The 21172-nt window shown below is 42.9% G+C and overlaps 2 pseudogenes; both read left to right on the plus strand.

The window, feature by feature from the left end:
- Positions 1–1716: 1716 nt before the first annotated feature.
- LOC129553061 (nucleotide triphosphate diphosphatase NUDT15 pseudogene) lies at positions 1717–2207 on the plus strand (annotated as a pseudogene).
- A 16520-nt stretch (positions 2208–18727) lies between these two features.
- The window catches only part of LOC129553097 (EF-hand domain-containing protein 1 pseudogene), a 45834-nt pseudogene continuing 43389 nt past the window's right edge, over positions 18728–21172 (plus strand).

The following is a 21172-nucleotide window of genomic DNA, read 5'->3' on the forward strand; positions in this document are numbered from 1 at the left end:
GCCATTAGTTCTCGGACAGACCTCCTGGGCTGTATGTCATAGTTCTCATCTGTCTCCTTACAAGAGCTCCGCAGTGGGAGGGCACACCAGGGCTTCCTTATATCAGAGCAGGCTGTTGACAAAAAGCACGTGGCTTCTCTACATCCTTTGCTCTCTCTTTGTATCTGCAATCCTTGCTGAGGGTCCCTTCTGCCCTCTGACTGATTTCCATAAGGTTGAGATATGAATACATACAAGGACAGGGTGCTGTTATGCAGTGAACAAGCAATATCAGAGGAGTGATCGACAGCAACCCAAGTATCCGTTGCTATAGCTCTAATCATTTAGAAGATCTCAACCTCAAGCAGTGAGGAGCAGTGGGCCTGAATTGCCAGGGAAGGAGGAAGACTTAGGGGGATCCATAAAAGCCCTAATCTGCTTATGAAGCCCCAAGTTTTAACTTTCTGTTTAAACTCTTGATAAGATGTTCAACTTGTTTGTAGTTCCCACGGAACGTCATTCAGTGATCTGCATATCCTCCACTTACATCTCCCTTGAATAATGCTCAGTGCACAAAGTGTTCAAGCAAGGCCAACTAAAAAACCCTCATCTGATTTCTCCCTGGACTCTCATGTGAAGAGAACAGATATGACTCCCAAATATGAGGATAACGATGGCACCAAAGGAGTGTTCTGATTGCCCATTATACTTGGATCTAGAAGGACTTGTAAAAAAAGTTAAGGTATTTTCCCTCTTCAACCACATTTATAAAGAGTGTCCCAATGCCCTAGGCCAGGGTGTTACAGGGAAGGAGTATTGTAACTTTTTAGGAGCTTTCAGTCACTCTAATTTTGGACACATACCTTACAACATACAGGAGGCATGCTGGAATCAGTGCTCAGAAATGCCCTGGCTGACATGTCTCATGGCTTAATTATAGCAATGCACACCCATAGCACAGCACTAGTGTCTAGAATTACTCCCATAGCTATGTCTGCCTCAGATTTCTAGGTGATTCAGCCCAGAGATGGGTACTGAAAAGCTGTACCATAATTACAGTTGTCCTACCAATAGGTTCATTTCAACTCTTAGGAGTTCTCAATAAATATTTCCAGAAGTCCTATACCTTAATTCTAATCCACTGTTTTATAACTTGTAGGTTGCAACCCATTAGTGGATTTGAAATCAATTGAATGATCTATTACCAGTGTTTTGGGAGAAATGACATTGACTAGAACAGAGTAGTTAATATCCAAGTGGACTACACATAATAAAGGTTAGTATTGTTTCTTGAAATTTCCTCTATATTCCATCCAAGACATAGCGTTCCATTTAAGACATATATTTTTCATCATAAATCTCTTAAATCAGGATGAGTTTTGTAATAGTACTTTTTTCTTTATCAGTGGTAAAATTATCGGGTATCTTGCAGTTGATAACAACTCAGATTTGTGTACATGTAGGGTTTCAGTTCACAATGTATTCCCTTTGTGGGTCATGGCTGAGAGAGCTAGAAACCAACCATTTAACCCAGCCTTTCCAGGTGGCCTTCTCCACTGAAAGTTGGACAGTCTCCTGCTGCCTGTAGACTGCATGCAGAATTTCTGAGCCTCCAAAGTCACCTCATTTCCTGATGAGGAATGGCTGTCCTCCTTTCACAGGGAACTATGCATTTCAGAACTGGTCCTTTCTATGTAGTCTCTCCTTGGATATTAAAGATGATTCAGCTCTCGCGAGATGACGGCCAGCGTGGAGCCGCTGGGGCAGTGCGCGGGGGTCGGAGTGGGCGTCGTGGTGACCAGCAGCAGGCATCCTCGCTGCGTCCTCCTGGGGAGGAGGAAAGGGTCGTTCGGAGCCGGCAGTTTCCAGCTTCCCGGAGGCCACTTGGAGTTCGGTGAAAGTGGGAAGAATGTGCTCAAAGGGAAACCTGGGAAGAAGCAGCCCTTCACCTGAAAAATGTTCGCTTTGCCTCCGTTGTGAATTCTTTCATTGAGAAAGAGAATTACCATTATGTGACCATTTTAATGAAAGGAGAGGTGAACCTGACTCATGATTCAGAACCAAAGAATGTAGAGCCTGAAAAGAATGAAAGTTGGGAGTGGGTTCCTTGGGAAGAATTTCCTCCCCTGGACCAGTTTTTCTGGGCACAACGTTGTTTAAAAGAACAAGGCTACGATCCTTTAAAAGAAGAGTTGGACTATCTGGTAGGGTATAAAGGAAGTCACTGAGTTTTTTTTTAATGGATTGGTCAAAATGTTCACTTAGGTTTTTTGTGTACAATGACTATAGTCGTGCTTCAGTTCAGTTCAGTTCAGTTCAGTCGCTCAGTCGTGTCTGACTCTTTGCGACCCCATGCTTAGTTGTCTCTAACTTCATCTAAAACAATTTTGTGAGATTGTACTGTGACACGTGTCACAGCAATGTGCATTTTTTAAAAGAAACTTATCAAAATTGGTGAATTTGGGGGTAGCCATTATAATATTGAAGATGGAAGAAAAAAAGCAACAATTTCGGCATATTATGCTTGATTATTTCAAAAAAGGTAAAAATGCAACGGATACAAAAGGAAAGATTTGTGCAGAGTATGGAGAAGGTGCTGTGACTGAGCGAACATGTCAAAAGTGGTTTGCAAAGTTTCGTGCTGGAGATTTCTCTCTGTGTGATGCTCCACGGTCAGGTAGACCAGTTGAAATGGATAGCAATCAAATCGAGACATTAATTGAGAGCAATCCACATACCACACAAGAGATAGCCAACATACTCAAAATATCCAAATCGAGTGTTGAAAACCATTTGCACCAGCTTAGTTATGTTAATCACTTTGATGTTTGGGTTCAACTTAAGTTAAGCCAGAAAAACCTTCTTGATCGTATTTCCACGTGTGATTCTCTACTGAAACGTAATGAAAGTGTTCCGTTTTTAAAACAAATTGTGACAGGAAATGAGAAATGCATACTGTTCAATAATGTGGAATGGAAGAGACAAGTGAAATGAACCGCCATTCACGCCAAAGGTCGGTCTTCATCCAAAGAGGGTGATGTTGTGTATATGGTGGGATTGGATGGGAGTCCTCTATTATGAGCTCCTTCCAGAAAACCAATCAATCAATTCCAAGAAGTACTGCTCCCAGTTAGACCAACTGAAAGCAGCACTCAATGAAAAGCGTCCAGAATCAGTCGACAGAAAATGCATAATCTTTCATCAGGATAATGCAAGACCACATGTTTCTTTGATGACCAGACAAAAATTGCTACAGCTTGGCTGGGAAGTTCTGATTCCTCCACCATATTCCCCAGACGTTGCACCTTCAGATTTCCATTTATTTCGGTCTTTACAAAATTCTCTCAATGGAAAAAATTTCAGTTCCCTGGAAGACTGCAAAAGGCACCTGGAACAGTTCTTTGCTCAAAAAGATAAAAAGTTTTGGGAAGATGGAATTATGAAGTTGCCTGAAAAATGGCAGAAGGTAGTAGAACAAAATGGTGAATATGTTGTTCAGTTCTTGGTGAAAGTGAAAAATGTGTTTTTTATTTTTGCTTAAAAATCAAAAGAACTTTTGAGCCAATCCAATACATAAAAGGCAAAATAAGGTCCTGTTAAAGAATGAAAAATATCTACATTTCAAAACAACTCCATTTTACCTGAAAAGTCCCACATGATGGCCAGTTTATTTGTAGTCTCTTAATACACCCAACAGTTTTTTATTCAGTACTTGTGAAAAATTTTCAGATTGTGTCATGAATTGTGTTTCAGATTCAGAAAATGTGATAATTGGTGATGTTATAAATGGTAATTCCGCTTTCTGTATTTCTCTGGTATTGATGTGTCATCACCAGTGTGTGTGAAGGAGCGTGCAGTAGAATCTGTCTTAGTGTTTCAGTTCTAGTAGAGATCCTAATTCAAGCGCTAACACAGAATTTATCACGTTTGTTGGTTCTCCTTTCCTGTTTTGTTGTTGTTGTTAATATATTTTGACAGTTCCTACAACTGGAGCAGGCAGAACAGGTCATTAGGGTGTATTTCTGATCGGGAATGTAAACCTAAGTAAGCGAGTTAAACCATCCAGGATCTGTATCCCATTGTTAACAGGCCTTACCATTTTGGATCTCAGTTGATCTCTCTTGAGATTCAAGTTCTTGTACGTGAAATGTGATTAGACTAGGGCAGCGGTTCTCATTATGGCCCGGAGACGTCCTCAAGGCCCTTTCAAGGGTCCTTGAGGTCAGAGTCGGTTTTGTCACGTTCTCATTCTTTGCTGAGTGTACAGAGGAGTTTTCCAGAAACTGCGTGTTATAGGTTACTCTAGTAGAGTGACTGTAAAGCAGATACGAAAATCTAGCTCTCTCCTGGTAAGCTAGATGTGGAAGAAATTGACAAAAATGTAAAACAATGCCATGCTTCTCACTTTATTTTTTTTAAAGAAAAACATCTGTATTTTTTATTAAAATTATGTTAACATATAACAGTTTTGTATTATGGGTTTTTGTTCTTTGTAAATAAATAAAAGTATTCTTAAAAAAAAAGATGATTCCGCCAGGGTGGTAATGGTGTCAGAGATCTTAGGTAATGGGGCTTCTTTGGTCTGACCCTCTTGTCTACTGTTGATGCCACTGCCTCCTGAAAGAGACTTCTTGTTGATAAAGAAGCCTTGGAGGTAAAAAAAAAAAAAAAGAAGAATGCTTCTGGATTTTGCTTTTGTGGACACTACCTTCTAAAGTTTCCTGTGGTTTCCCCTAGGGCTTCCTATGGCCACTCTCAAGAGTGAGGGTTTGCCAGAGCAGTGGCCTTCCAAGGTTCTTGGCATTACTCATGTCTCAGGTGGTTTCTGCCTCTTTCTGGGGATGACAATGCAGTAGGATTCCCAGCATCACTTACAGAGGGCAAGTCTCAGGGCCCTGTGAGCCTCTGGCTCAGATGCTGTCCTTTATAGATGTGTAAGGGCAACAGACCACCTGATCTGCCTCTTGAGAAATCTGTGTGCAGGTCAGGAAACAACAGTTAGAACTGGACATGGAACAACAGACTGGTTCCAAATCGGGAAAGGAGTATATTAAGGCTGTATATTGTCGCCCTGCTTATTTAACTTATATCCAGAGTGCATCATGAGAAGCGCTGGGCTGGATGAACCACAAGCTGGAGTCAAGATTGCTGGGAGAAATATCAATAACCTCAGACATGCAGATGACACCACCCTTATGGCAGAAAGTGAAGAAGAACTAAAGAGCCTCTTGATGAAAGTGAAAGAAGAGAGTGAAAATGTCGGCTTAAAACTCAACATTCAGAAAACAAAGATCATGGCATCCAGTCCCATCACTTCATGGCAAATAGATGGAGAAACAGTGGAAACAATGGCAGACTTTATTTTGGGGGGGGCTCCAAAATCACTGCAGATGGTGACTGCAGCCATGAAACCTAAAAGACGCTTGCTCCTTGGAAGAAAAATTATGACAACATATTAAAAGCAGAGATATTACTTTGCCAACAAAGTCCATCTAGTCAAATCTATGGTTTTTCCAGTAGTCATGTGTGGATGTGAGAGTTGGACTATAAAGAAAGCTGTGCGCCGAAGAATTGATGCGTTTGAACTGTGGTGTTGGAGAAGACTCTTGAGAGTCCCTTGGACTGCAAGGAGATCCAACCAGTCTATCCTAAAGGAAATCAGTCCTGAATATTCATTGGAAGGAGTGATGCTGAAACTGAAACTCCAATACTTTGGCCACCTGATGCGTAGAGCTGACTCATTTGAAAAGACCCTGATGCTGGGAAAGATTGAAGGTGGGAGGAGAAGGGGATGACAAAGGATGAGATGGTTGGATGGCATCACCAACTCAATGGACATGAGTTTGAGTGAACTCTGGGAGTTGGTGATGGACAGGGAGCCCTGGCATCCTGCAGTCCATGGGGTCGCAAAGAGTCGGACATGACTGAACTGAACTGAAAACCCTAAACTAAAACTTTGACTCCAAGTTTATTTTCTGTCTTCAAATCCTGACTACTTTCCTTGAGTTCAAGTGTTACCCTTCACCGAAACCTGACTCCAACTGCAGACCAACAGAATAACTGTCTCTTTTTGCAGGTTTTATGTAAGTGGAATTAAACAGGATGTGCTCTTTTGTGTCTAGCTTATTTTTGAAAAGTTTTTTATCATTGTTATTTTTTGGCTGCACTGTGAGGCATGTAGAACTTCCCCGACCAGGGTTCAAACCCGTGCCCTCCACATTGGAAGGGTACAGTCTTAACCACCGGAACACCAGGGAAGTCCATGTTTATGAAATTCATCCATAGTTTTGCAATTCTTGTGGAGCATTCATTCTCATTGCTGTAAAGAATCACATTTTTGTAAATATACCACAAATTAGTCCTCCATTCAACTACTGAGGGTATTTGGGTAGTTTCTACTGTTAAACTATTTCAAATAGAGCTGCTGTGAACCTGCTAGTACCTTCTAGGATGTATACTTAGGAATAGAAATAATGAATCATGTGTGTGTGCTTAGTCACTCAGTTGTGTTCGAATCTTTGCAATCCTATGGACTGTAGTAGACTGCCAGGCTCCTCTGTCCATGGGATTCTCCAGGCAAGAATACTGGAGTGGGTTGCCATACCCTCCTCCAGGGGATCTTCCCAACCCAGGGATTGAACCCAGGGATCTGCATTGTAGGCAGATTCTTTATTGTCTGAGCCACCAGGGAAGCCCAAGAATCTAATGAGTCTTAGCGAATATATATTCATCTTTAACAGATTCTGAAAATTGACTTTTTCATTTCAGTCAGTTTGGTGAATGTGTAATAGTATTTCATCTGGTTTGAATTTGCATTTCCCTGATGGCTAATGTAGTTGAGAATCTTTCCTGTGCTTATTGATTATTTGGATGGATAGCTTATTTTATGAGTTGTTTATATAATTTTTATATTGGGTTTTCTGTCATTTTCTTATTGATTGCTAAAGGTTTTTTTTTTGTTGTTGTTAAAAAATGTTATTTATTTGACTGTGCCGGCTCTTAGTTGTGGGACATGGGATGTTTTAGTTGCATCATGCAAACTCTTAATTGCAGCATGTGGGATCTAGTTCCCTGACCTGGGATTGAACCCAGGCCCCCTGCATTGGGGATGTGGAGTCTTAGCACTGGACCACCAGGGAAGTCTCTGAAAGTTATTTTGGATGTGATTCCTTTATCAGATATATGTAATTACAAGTATCTTTTCCACTGTGGAGTTGGCTTTTAATTCTCTTAATATTGTCTTTTGATGAACAGGTCCTCTTAGTTTTAATATTGTCTAATTTATCAACTTTATGTTTAAAGTTCTTTGTGTCCTCTTTAAGAGCTTTTTGCTTCCTCTAAAGTCATGAAAATATTCTCCTATGTTTTAACACTTTCAGAGAAGGTCCAGCTCCTCCTTCTCTGCCTTCTCTTCTTATCTTTACTTTTCTTGCTCTCTACAACTTCCCCTTTTCCTGGCTCTTCCTTCTTTCTTTTTTCCTGTCTGTTTCTCTGTCCAAATAAGCAACATAAGGAACCTTTCATCTTTTCATTATTAAAATCAGATTCGTCCTCTGCTTAAAATATTCCCCAGTCTACCAAAGCTTTCAGGATAAAGTTGAATTTCTTAGCTTAGAAGCAAAGTCTATAATGATCTTTCTCTTCTCTATCCCTCTGGCTTCCCTTGGTTAATGACTCCACCTGAAAGATACTTTTCATTCTCTTTGTTCCAACTATTTTGTGATATTAAAGTTCCCAAAGATATCTGCTTTCTTTTGCTTCTGTGCTTTTGCATATGCTGTCTGTCTACCTGGTACACTCTTCTTCCTTTTCTATTTAACTAATTACCATTCATCCTTCAAAGCTCAGGTCAACCAAGTTTCCTCTCGTGATCTTTCTGCTCCACACATTTGGTTTATTTGTGCTTCCTTTGCTCCCTCAGTGCCCTGAGCGTCTCTGAATTATGACACATATCACACTCTAATTTTTGTTTTGCCTGTCTTTCTCCCTCTCTGAAGTCATAAGATTCTTGAAAGCAAGGATGGTGTCTTATTTGCCTTTATGTTTTCAATGTCAATATGCTTGGGTTGTTCAGTTCAGTTCAGTCGCTCAGTCATGTCCGACTCTCCGCGACCCCATGAATCACAGCACGCCAGGCCTCCCTGTCCATCACCAACTCCTGGAGTTCACTCAAACTCATGTCCACAGAGTTGGTGCCATGTAGAAGATGCTCAAAATGCTGAATAAGTACATTTGGAGATGAATGCACCCCTGTTTTGTGGGTGAGGAAAATGGTGGATATGAAGTGATAACCAGACCAAAATAGAGAAAAGAGAATTTATTGAGAATACAATGCACTGGCATTTTCTGTTACTAAGACCTCTTGACTGAGAGTTCTATGTGGAGCTTTCTCATATCATATTTGTTTTGCTAGTAAGCTTTACACTGTTTTTTCTTCTCTGTTCTCTCTGGACGTTTGTGGTTCCTTTTTAAGACAACTGGCAGATATTTGAATGCTTGGTGACAGCACTGCATTGGTTCCCTTTCTGCACTCCTTGTCTGGAGCATTGCTAACCAGTCATCTATAGTAAGGAAAGATAAATGTAACTTTTGCCAGCTTATGTCTTTCATTTTTGTTAAATGTTCATGATATATTTTTATTTAATTAATTATGACTAGGCAATATGTGCATGCGGTTTAAAATCAAAAGGTGAGAAGGATATATAGTGAACAGATTCTTGCTAAAAGTCTTCCTTTTAAAAACAATTTATATTTTTGGCTGTGCTAGCTTTTAGTTGCTGCATGTGGGCTTCCTCTAGTTGCAGTGTGGGGGCTTCTCATTGCCATGGCTTCGCTTTTGTGGAGCACAAGCTCTAGGTCCACGTGGGCTTCAGTAGTAGCATCACGTGGGATCAGTGGTTATAGCTCACAAGCTTAGTTGCCCCGTGGCATGTGGAATCTTCCTGGACCGGGGATCAAACCTGTGTCCCCTGCATTGGTAGGCTGATTCCTAATCGCTGGACCATCAGGAAGTCCAAAGTCTCCTTATTAGCAATTACCCAATGTTGGCAATGATGTGGAACAACTAACTGGAACTCTTATATACAGATGATGGGAGTGTAAATTGGTATAAACACTTGGGAAAAGCTGCTTGGAAATATCTACTAAAACTCAAATACCCTGACCTTGTGGATCTAACAGTTCCTCAGAAGTGAATACTTGTGAGTCCACCAAACGACTTCTAGATTACTACTAGAATACTCCTAGCAGCTTTTATGCATCATATCTCTAAACCTAAAATAATGTAGTGTCCAATAGTAGTAGATACATAAATTCTGGTATATTGATATATCATCTATTCATACACAGTGGAATACCACATGTTAATGAAGAAGAACTGCCACATGCAATAACATGGATGTGTCTCCTAGACATAATTTCTAGGGAAGGAAGCCAGACATGAGAGATTAGACACTGTATGAATCCATCTGTATTATGATCTAGGTCCAGGGGTGGTTGTCTTTTGGGTCTGAGTATTGACTGGATAGGAGCAGGGGGTGTCTTCTGGAGTTCTGGAAATGTTCTGTATTTTGATCAGGATTGTGGTTATATGGACAAATACTTATGTAAAAATTCATTGAGCAGTTCACTTAAGATTTACACATTCTACTTCAATGGCAGAGTAATAATAAATACACATACACACAAACATTTTACAAAGTCTCTTTGTATATTCCTAGTTCTCCCTAGAAATAACCAGTATTATCAGTGTTTTGTGTGAATCTTTTCCAGGATATTTTGTGCAGGTATAGACAAATGAATATATATGTACCTGCATGGATATTTTTGGAGAAGGCAATGGCAAGCCACTCCAGTACTCTTGCCTAGAAAATCCCATGGACGGAGGAGCCTGGTAGGCTGCAGTCCATGGGCTCGCGAAGAGTCGGACAGGACTGAGCGACTTCACTTTCACTTTTCACTTTCCTGCATTGGAGAAGGAAATGGCAACCCACTCCAGTGTTCTTGCCTGGAGAATCCCAGGGACGGGGGAGCCTGGTGGGCTGCCGTCTATGGGGTCACACAGAGTCGGACACGACTGAAGTGACTTAGCAGCAGCAGCAGCAGCAGCATGGATATTTACATGAATGTGTGCTTTTTATTTCTATTTTATGAATATATAGTAGCTTTTAATGTGTGTTATTTTGTATCTTTTATTTTTTTCCTCAACAATCTTGAAGGTTTTCAGGATACTAAGATATTTAAGTTTTATGCATTATAACGTAAATGAGAGCCTGAATTATTCTCTATGCTGATCAAAGAAGAATGTGGTCAAAACAGAACAAATAGAATGAGTAATGGCAGATGTTGTTAAACTGAAGTTTGCTTTATATTGATTATCTCAGTGTTAATGGCAGCGCTACCCTAGAACTGACATTAAAGCGAGTTTAGACTTAAAATTGGTAGATAATTAAAAAAAATAACCATTCCGGAGATTTGTAATTTTCCAATTCTAGTCAAATGGTTTGTGTCCTTCTTCAAGTTGAAGTATGGAGTGATGTCTTCATTAAGCCACAGGAGATTAAAAACCATTTTAAAATCTCTTGAGCCCAGAGACTGTTTGGAGGTTCAGGTTCACTCTTGAGGTCCCAGTGAATGTCATGAAGTCATCAGTCAAGCATAATTTTTGAGCACGTGCTGTGCCAGGTGCTGTCTCACTGTGTGCTCACCTGGCCTTTGTTCTGTGCACACGGTGGGGGAAGGGCTCCCTTCCTCTTCCTATGAGGCCAATGGTTCTATGGGATTAGGGTGCTACCTTCTTGATCTCGTTTAACCTTAAGGACCTAAATGGCAACCCAGTCCAGTGTTCTTGCCTGGAGAATCCCAGGGACAGGGGAGCCTGGTGGGCTTCTGTCTATGGGGTCACACAGAGTCGGACACGACTGAAGTGACTTAGCAGCAAAGCAAAGACAATATATCCAAATGCAGTTACACTGAGGGTTCAGCTCAGTTCAGTCACTGTCATGTCCAACTCTTCGCGACCCCATGGACTGCAGCATGCCAGGCCTCCCTGTCCATCACCAACTCCCGGAGTTTACTCAGACTCATGTCCATTGAATCGGTGATGCCATCCAACCATCTCATCCTCTGTTGTCCCCTTCTCCTCCCACCTTCAATCTTTCCCAGCATCATGGTCTTTTCAAATGAGTCAGCTCTTCTCATCAGGTGGCCAAAGTGTTGGAGTTTCAGCTTCATCATCAGTTCTTCCAATGAATATTCAGGACTGATTTCCTTTAGGATGGACTGGTTGGATCTCCTTGCAGTCCAAGGTTCTCCAACACCACAGTTCAAAAGCATCAATTCTTTGGCAATCAGCTTTCTTTATAGTCCAACTCTCACATCCATACATGACCTCTGGAAAAACCATAGCCTTGACTAGATGGACCTTGGTTGGCAAAGTAATGTCTCTGATTTTTAATATGTTGTCTAGGTTGGTCATAACTTTTCTTCCAAGGAGTAAGCATCTTTTTATTTCATGGCTACAGTCACCATCTGCAGGATTCCGGAGCCCCCCAAAATAAATTCTGTCACTGTTTCCACTGTTTCTCCATCTATTTGACATGAAGTGATGGGACCAGATGCCATGATCTTTCTTTTCTGAATGTTGAGCTTTAAGCCAACTTTTTCACTCTCCTCTTTCACTTTCATCAAAAAGCTCTTTCGTTCTTCTTCACTTTCTGCCATAAGGGCGGTATCATCTGCATATCTGAGGTTATTGATATTTCTCCCGGCAATCTTGATTCCAGCTTGTGCTTCCTCCAGCCCAGCATTTCTCATGATGTTCTGCATATAAGTTAAATAAGCAGGGTGACAATATACAGCCTTGACATACTCCTTTCCCGATTTGGAACCAGTCTGTTGTTCCATGTCCAGTTCTAACTGTTGCTTCCTGACCTGCATACAGGTTTCTCAAGAGGCAGGTCAGGTGGTCTGTTATTCCCATCTCTTTCAGAATTTTCCACAGTTTATTGTGATCCACACAGTCAAAGGCTTTGGCATAATCAATAAAGCAGAAATGTTTTTCTGGAACTCTCTTGATTTTTTGATGATCCAACGGATATTGGCAATTTGATCTCTGGTTCCTCTGCCTTTTCTAAAATGAGCTTGAACATCTGGAAGTTCACATGAAGCCTGGCTTAGAGCTTAATTTATGAATTTTAGGAGGACAGAAGTCAGTCCATAGCAGTTACTAAACCTCCCCAAAACCTTGTTTCCTCATCTGTAAAATGGGTTAGTAGGAGGGTTGAAAGACTATACTGGCACACCAAAAGTATCTAATGTTTGTTTTCTTTTGTTTTTTAACTCTTCCTCTGGGAAGAAAATCGTGAATGTGAGGACTGTCCTGACTCTGGTAATGCGTGGGCTTATTGGTAAAATAAGTCAGAAGGTCCCGCAGCATTTAAATGACTTTTCCAAGGTCACCTATTAAGCGAGTTGTAGAAACTGGATGGAACCCTAGATCTGAGGCCCCTCAGGTCTGTGTTACACTACACTGGATGACTTATTTCACTCAGGGGTGACAGGAGTGGGAGAGCTTCTCAGCCGGCTTAGATTTGTCTTGGGTATTTCACAGCCATGCCGCCCCCAGACACATGCAGGCATTATGGGCTGAGGGGAACGCTATGTACTCTATGGAATCCTATCCTTTCATTGGATTAGTGGGCTGGGGCGGCCTCTTTTGCTCTGCACAGGTCTGGCCTCGCGGTATCTAGTTTCAGAAGAGCATGATTGGCCGGCACACAGGTCAGGGAGACAAGGTTCTATGGGGGTCACCCATGTCCTTGGGGAAAGGGGATCGTGCTTCTCACAGGGCAGGAGGCTCTGCACCAACTGTGTTGTAAAGCTCACCAGCTCAGGCAGCTGAAATAATTTGCTCTGTAAGGGCTTTGGGTTTTGAGAGACAATATCTGCGATTGAATGACTCTCTCCTCTGAGCTCCACGTGGCTCCTGTTACCCCATCATTCCAGCCTGCATAAACATTCTCTCTCTAGCCCGGGCAGCTGGGTACAGAATCCCAAACCGGCTGGTGAGAGTGTGCAGTTTCCCGAGTGACGGGATTTAAGGGGCAGTTGTCCTCAAAGAATCCTCTAGGAGGGTGGCTCCATGGCTGAGCTCCCACCATTGGCAAGGAATTCTTTTGTGTGTTGAAGGCTTCAGGGTCAGTTCTTATCATCCCCCTTGGAGACTTCAGGACCACTGGGTAGGGCGAGAGGAAGCTGGTAAGTTTCTGCCATCAGGCAGCTGACAATGATGTCCCCTGGAGGGGTGACCCAGAATAGACTGAGGCAAGATGAGGTTGAAAGACAACCTATTATGAGTTTATCCAACCCCTTTGACTTATAGTCAAGGAAACCAAGTAAAAAGACTTGTCTGAGGTCACACAATTGGTTAGGATGGAGCCAAGCCCATTACCCAGACACTTGGCTTCTGCTTCTGTCCTCTTTATTGGGTATACGTGATGCTGAAGAAAACAGACACAGCAGAAAATTGAGGCCCAGAGCACAGGGAATGGAAGGGGACCAATGACAAACTCTAACTGCCTCTCAGGGGTACCTCAGGTCAGTCCTGGTGTCAGCACTCCTGCAGGAAATCCAAGTATAGCAAGAGTCCTGTTCCAACAGTTCATTCTTACAAAGTTTATCTCTTGAATCATGGGGCTTGCTTTCCTATGGAAACAATAATTTAAATGTTTTAAATGGTGAATTAGGTTCCCCAAGATCTATCTACAGAAATCTATTTAATTCTTGCAGTATCTGAAGGGAAATGTTAACAGGAGTATTTCAATTAATCCTGCTTAAAATTTGTCACACTATGACATCTGTGAGAATATAATACATGATGAATCTTCAATCAGGTTAGAAGAAAGGCATCCAGGAGTGGCTCTTCTAGAACGGAATCTGGAGGATGGGGTGGGGTACCAGTTAGGAAGAGAGGTGAGGGGCAGCCCTACTCTCTGAACCTCAACTCTAAAGTCAGAAGAGTAGGAATAATGTTGCCCTGCCCACTTTATAGTGTTGAGTGAAGGACTGAATGAGATAGCAAACGGGAAACTGCTTTGAAAAAAGTAATGAGAATATTTGTCTCAGATAAGCCCTTTCTAGGTCAGTCACTCCCTAGATGGTTAGGTGGGATGGTCAAGGGAAGATGCTGGAGTGGTGGTGCTGTGGGGCTGTGTTTGGGCCTTAGCAGCAGCAACGATAATAAGAACAACCATCCGTTCCGTTGCTCAGTCGTGTCCGACTCTTTGTGACCCCGTGGACTGTAGCCTATGGGCTTCTCCGTCCATGGGATTCTCCGTCCATGGGATTCTCCGTCCATGGGATTCTCCAGGCAAGAATACTGGAGTGGGTTACCGTTTCCTTCTCCAGGGGATCTTCCCGACCCAGGGATCGAACCCGGGTCTCCCGCATTGGAGGCAGACGCTTTAACCTCTGAGCCACCAGGGAAGCCCTTAGTAGTGACAATAAAGGCTTCACCAGTGGCTCAGTGGTAAAGAATCCGCCCGCAAGGCAGGAGATGCAGATTCGATCCCTGGATGGGGCAGATCCCCTGGAGGAGGGCATAGCAACCCACTCCAATTTTCTTGAGAAAATTGATTCTGGAGAATCCTATGAACAGAGGAGCCTAGTGGGCTGCAGTCTGTAGGGTCGCAAAGAGTCAGACACGACTGAAGCGACTGAGCACACACACAGCAGTGACAGTAAAGTTATTTTTATAGAGAGCTTTCTAGGTGCCAGCCGGGGTCCTGATACTTTATAATATTAATTTGTTATACCCATTATAATGGCTATTTTCATGTATTAATTTGGCTGGACCACAATACCCAGATATTTGGTCACATACTAGTCTAGCTGTTTCTGTGAAGTTATTTTTCAGATGAGATTCTGTTGAAATCAGTAGACTTTGAGGAAAGCACAGCACCTCCATAGTGTGATGGGCCTCATCTAGTCAGTTGAAGGCCTTAACATTTCAAGATTCTCCAAGAAAGAAGGAATTGTGCCTGCAGACTGCCTTTAGACTCCAACAAACTCTTGCCTGCCAGTCTGCTCTGTTTTCAGACTTGCCAGCTTTTAACAATGATTGTGTGTGTGTGCGTGCTCAGTTGTGTCCAGCTCTGTGACCCCATGGACTGTAGCCTACCAGGTTCTTCCTGTCCGTGGAATTTCCTAGGCAAGAATACTGGAGTGGGTTGCCATTTCCTTCTCCAGGGGATCTTCCTAACCCAGGGATCGAACCTGTGTCCCATGTCTCCTGTGTTGGCAGGTGGGTTCTTTACCATGAGCACCACCTGGGAAGCCACACTTTTAACATTCACCTGAGCCAGTTCTTTGAAATCAATCAGTCTCTCTCTCTTTACGCGCGCACAACACACATACACTCACACACAGATACTCACATTTCCTATGTTTCTCTGGAGGACCCTGTCTGATAATACCCAATCAACAGCGGAAGGAGCATAAACACATGAAAATAGAAGACAAAATATAGAAACTTTCTTAAATAAGCAGATATGGCAGAGGCTGGGTTTGTTCACCATACCAGTTTCCTTTTCCCACTGGGCCACAGACAGACTACACTTCCCAGCCTCCCTTGCAACAGGCGAGATCATGTGACTGAGTCTGGTCAGTGGCTGGTGGGTGAGCATGAAATACACATCTCCAGACCTTGACTCCACACTCTTTAGCGACCTGCCGACTTTAAGGCCCTGGATGCTGGCAGGGCCATGGGATAGAATGAGCCTGAGTCCCTAATAACTGCAGGGAGCTGGGCCTCTTAGCCAAAAGCACACAGGACAGTGACCTGAGTAAGCAGTAGACCTGTGTTATGTTTAGTCATTGGGATTTGGGGATATCTTTGTTAATTATAACACTTACCCTGACAAATACAGTGATAGAGCTAGATTCAAATCCAGGCCATCAGGATACAGAATCTGGATGCCTCATCTCTCTACTGATCAAACAGCCTTTGTGTTCACTCGTCAAGAAGTCAGGGTAGGAAATGTCTCCTTTGCTTTCCCCTGCCTGCTCCAAAAAGTGAGGATGCCTCAGGGGTACAGAGCACCACGTCCCAGAGGGGGATGCTGAGTACCACCTGTCAGGTGCCCGAAGTTTCGCAGAGCAAGTGAGCCCCGGGTATAAGGTGAGGGAGAGGAGGAGGATGGGCACCCACTATGTCTGTTTCCTGACTTCCTTGGATGTGGCTTTTGTCTTCCCAACAGGGGAGTTCCTGGCTCGTCACTAATAAGCGAGGCCTGTTTATGCTGGAGTGGACTGTGGAAACACACAGCCTGTTCTGCCCAGTGCCAACCATTCCTTGCAACTTGGTGCTTTTTTTCCCAAGCTCAGTTCAACAAAGGAGGAATGAACTGTCGCAGGGCTGCCCGAGGAGGCTGGCACAAATGCGTTTTTCCACATAAAGTTTGCCATTTATAAACAAAATCAAGGTTCAGGGAAACGAAGTCTGCTTTGTTTTCCCTTTTCTGTGTGTTGTGGATGCTCGGCCACACTTATCCAGGACAGTCACCCTGTCCTGTCCACAGTCCAGGGTAGTTACACTCCTTGGATTTTGCTAGGGTCAGAATACCTGGGTGGGCCGATAACAGATTAGGTTTTTGATGCTTTTGAACTATGGTGCTGGAGAAGACTCTTGAGAGTCCCTTGGTCTGCAAGGAGATCCAAACAGTCAATCCTAGAGGAAATCAACCCTGAATATTCATTGGAAGGACTGATGCTTAAGCTGAAACTCCCACACTTTGGCCATCTGACACAAAGAGCTGATTCATTGGAAAAGACCCTGATGCTGGGAAAGGTTGAAGGCAGGAGGAGAAGCGGGTGACAGAGAATGAGATGGTTGGATGGCCACTGACTCAGTGGACATGAGTTTGAACAAACTCCAGGAGATGGTGAAGGACAGGACTGCCTGCTGCAGTCCATGGGGTTTCAAAGAATCGGACGTGACTTAGTGACTGAACAGCAGCAAACTGAAAGAGATTCAAGGAGCTGACCAAGTCTCTTTACCCTACAAAACAAAGAAATGCCTGGAAGGAAATTGAACTGGAAAGGGATATGGTGGTACATCTGCTACTGGAGCCACCCCAGAAACCCTGCCTGTATTTGTAGGGAAATGTGACCTTACACACAAGCTCAGGTACAAAATCTGATTCTTGAGGCATGTGTTGTCTGGCTGAGTCTATGAGAAAAAGTTGATCAGTTTAAGAAAACATGAAGTTAAACTTAGTTTGACAATTTATGAAATAAAAACTTTTTGACTGGCATTTCTCTTTTCAGCTAGTGGTAGTTAGCTTCAGCTTTTTCCTAGTGCATTCCTTTCTAATTAAAAGAAAACTGGAATAAGTCTTTGTTTAAATTAACTAGTTCATTTATTTTTAACACAGTGACTACTGACTACCTTTGTTTAAATAAAACAATGGTTGATTTCTTCTGCCATAGTAGAACTCAAGAATTTCAAATCAGAATGCCAGATTTTGGTGCATGGGGTATGTGGCTTGACAAAGCTTTCCATGTACCTCTTATCTTTCCAACCTACAACTCTGGATTTTGTTTCTTGGTTTGTTTGTTTGTTTTTTGGTGGTGGCTTCCTAGACATTTATTGAAGCTTGAGACAACTAAGTTTTTTGATTGCAAGCAACAGAAGGCAGCTTTGGCCAATATCAGTTAAATGGAGTTTTATTTATTCATATTAGTAGTCCTCAGCGTTGATGAGAGGCTGGGAGACCAAGTTTAGGAACCATAGGAACCACCATAGGCCTAGGAAGCAGTAAGTGGGAAACATAGCAACAGTTTCGGTCTCCTACCAATAACCAAGTGGCTGGGTTGTTATCACCACAGCTGCCTCTACAATGACAGTGACCTCCAAATGTCCCTAGTTGTGGTAGGCAGAATGCAACAGAGGCTGCAAGATTCCTGTCCCCTTTTTATTCAATGGCACACTTATCTAGGTAGCGATATGAAAGGATTTTGTAGATAGAGGGTCCAAAGTCAGTTGACCTTAAGACATGGAGATTATCAGGATGTGCCCAATCTAATCATGCTGCTGCTACTGCTGCTAAGTCACTTCAGTCGTGTCAGACTCTGTGTGACCCCACAGACAGAAGCCCACCAGGCTCCCCCGTCCCTGGGATTCTCCAGGCAAGAACACTGGAGTGGGTTGCCATTTCCTTCTCCAATGTGTGAAAGTGAAAAGTGAAAGTGAAGTCGCTCAGTCGTGTCCGACCCTTAGCGACCCCACGGACTGCAGCCCACCAGGCTCCTCCATCCATGGGATTTTCTAGGCAATAGTATTGGAGTGGCTTGCCATTGCCTTCTCCGAATCTATTCATAAAATCCCTTTAAAGCAGCAGAGGAAGGCATAGAGGGAGTCAGATTCAAAGCATCAGAAGGATGCTATGTGCTGTTGCTGACTTTGAAGGTGTAGGAGCCTGTATCCAGGAATGCAGAAAAGTGGCTGCAAGGAGCTGAGAGTGACCTGTGGCCGACAGCCAGAAAGGAAACAAGTTCCATAACTGCAGGAAACTAAATTCTGCTAAAAACAGACCAAGCTTAGAAGAGGTGTGTCAGATGAGAACATAGCTGGCCAACGTCTTGTGAGATCCCATGTAAGCCAGGATTCTCTGCAGGAACAGAGCCAATAGGACATACTTAGTTAAAGTTGACTTTGAGGACCCGGGTGGCTACGGCGAGAGTGGCCACAATGGTGTCTAACCCAGTGCATGGCCTGCCCTTTCTCCCAGGCACGTCCTTTAAGGACTTAACGAGAACAGCATTTCATAGAAGCCAGACGCTGGGCTATAGGAACGGCTATGCAGTTGTTTAACGTCCAACAGTTGGGATTGGCAGGGACAGGCTCCAGGTCAACCAGTTGTCCCAGGCTGATCTGGACAAGCTTGGCCAACAAGGTTCCGGTCCTCACATATGGCCAGACCAGGCAGGCCCCGCCAGCACAGTTTGTTCCTGCGCATGTGACTTTCGACAAAAAGGTACTTAAATTTGATGCCTATTTCCAAGAAGATGTTCCTATGTCAACTAAGGAACATTACAGGATCCTCCAAGTACACATTTACTACTATCTGGAAGATGATAGCATGTCTGTCGTAGAACCTATCGTGGAAAACTCTGGGATCCCTCAAGGGAAGTTAATCAAACGCTAGCGCCTCTCCAAGAATGACCCGGGGAGACTATTACCATTGGAAAGACCTAAACCAAGGGATAAACATCACAATTTACGGCAAAACTTTCCACATTGTTGACTGTGACAAGTTCACACAGGTATTTTTGGAAAGTCAAGGAACTGAGCTAAATCCCCCAGAGAAGATGGCGCTTGATCCTTACACTGAACTCCCGAAACAGCCTCTCCGTAAATATGTGACCCCAATGGACTTTGATCAACTCAAGCAGTTTCTCACCTTTGACAAACAGGTTCTTCAATTCTATGCCATCTGGGATGACACAGACAGCATGTTCGGTGAATGTCGGACCTACATCATTCATTACTATCTTATGGATGACATGGTGGAAATTCGAGAGGTCCACGAATGGAATGATGGGCGAGATCCCTTCCCCCTCCTGATGAACCGCCAGCGCATGCCCAAGGTTTTGGTGGAGAATGCAAAGAACTTCCCTCAGTGCGTGCTGGAGATTTCCGATAAGGAGGTGTTGGAATGGTACACGGCCAAAGACTTCACTGTCGGAAAGCCGCTCACTATACTTGGGAGAACTTTCTTCATTTATGATTGTGATCCATTTACTCGGCAGTATTACCAAGAAAAATTTGGAATCTCTGCTTTACCACGCATTGATATGAGCAAGAAGGAACCACCCCCTATGAAACAGGTAATGGGACACTGGCTCTGAGGGTAGTGAGAGAGTTCATCTTCTGATAGAGGACTTTAAGGACAAAAAGGGCTCTTATATGAATACCCAATTAAAAAATGGGAAAAACATATGAAATAGAGCAGTTCACAAAAGCAGAAATACAAATGGCTAATGAACATATGGAAAGACCCTCAACTCATCATCAAAGAAATAGAAATTAAAATATTGAGATTTAGGATTTTTGATTTAAAAAGACTCAACAGCATCCAGTGTTTGCCCTGATGTGATGAAATAAGTGTTTTCCTGGACTGCTAATAGGTGACCCAGTGAGGAAGACTCTGAAAAGCTGTTTGTTGTCATTTTAACTTTTCCAAAATAAAGTATTATCTATTTCTTGAAAAAATAAAATAAAATAAAGTTGACTTTGAATAACTTGGGGGTTAGAGGTGCTGACTTTCCCTATAGCTGAAAATAAGCATATATTAAAACTTCATAGTTGGTCCTCCATAGTCTTACATCTGTGATCTCAACCAAACTCAGAACATCTAGTACTAATCAGTTCAGTTCAGTTCAGTTGCTCAGTCATGTCCGACTCTTTGTGACCCCATGGACTGCAGCATGGCAGGTTTCCCTGTCCATCACCAATTCCCAGAGCTTACTCAAACTCATGTCCATTGAGTTGGTATTGTCATCCAACCATCTCCTCCCGCTTTCAGTCTTTCCCAGCATCAGGGTCTTTTCCATTGAATCAGTTCTTCACATCAGGTGGCCAAAGTATTGGGAGTTTCAGCTTCAGCATCAGTCCTTCCAATGAGCATTCAGAACTCATTTCCTTTAGGATGGACTGTTTGGATCTCCTTACAGTCCAAGGGACTCTCAAGAGTCTTCTCCAACACCACAGTTCAAAAGCATCAATTCTTCAGCATTCAGCTTTTTTTATAGTCCAACTCTCACATCCATACATGACTACTGGAAAAACCATAGCTTTGACTAGACGGACTTTTGTTGGCAAAATAACTTCTCTGCTTTTTAATATGCTGTCTAGGTTGGTCATAGCTTTTCTTCCAAGGAGCAAGCGTCTTTTAGGTTTCATGGCGGCAGTCACCATCTGCAGTGATTTTGGAGCCCAAGAAAATAAATCTGTCATTGTTTCCATTGTTTCCCCATCTATTTGCCATGACGTGATGGGACAGCATGCCATGATCTTCATTTTCTGAATGTCAAGTTTTAAGCCAGCTTTTTCACTCTCTTCTTTCACTTTCATCAAGAGGTTCTTTAGTTCTTCTTCACTTTCTGCCATAAGGGTGGTGTCATCTGCATATCT

The sequence above is a fragment of the Moschus berezovskii genome, chromosome 18 (genome assembly GCF_049115385.1).
Source record: "Moschus berezovskii isolate FMDL1 chromosome 18, NW_MosBer_1.0, whole genome shotgun sequence".
In the NCBI taxonomy this organism is placed as follows: Eukaryota; Metazoa; Chordata; class Mammalia; order Artiodactyla; family Moschidae; genus Moschus; species Moschus berezovskii.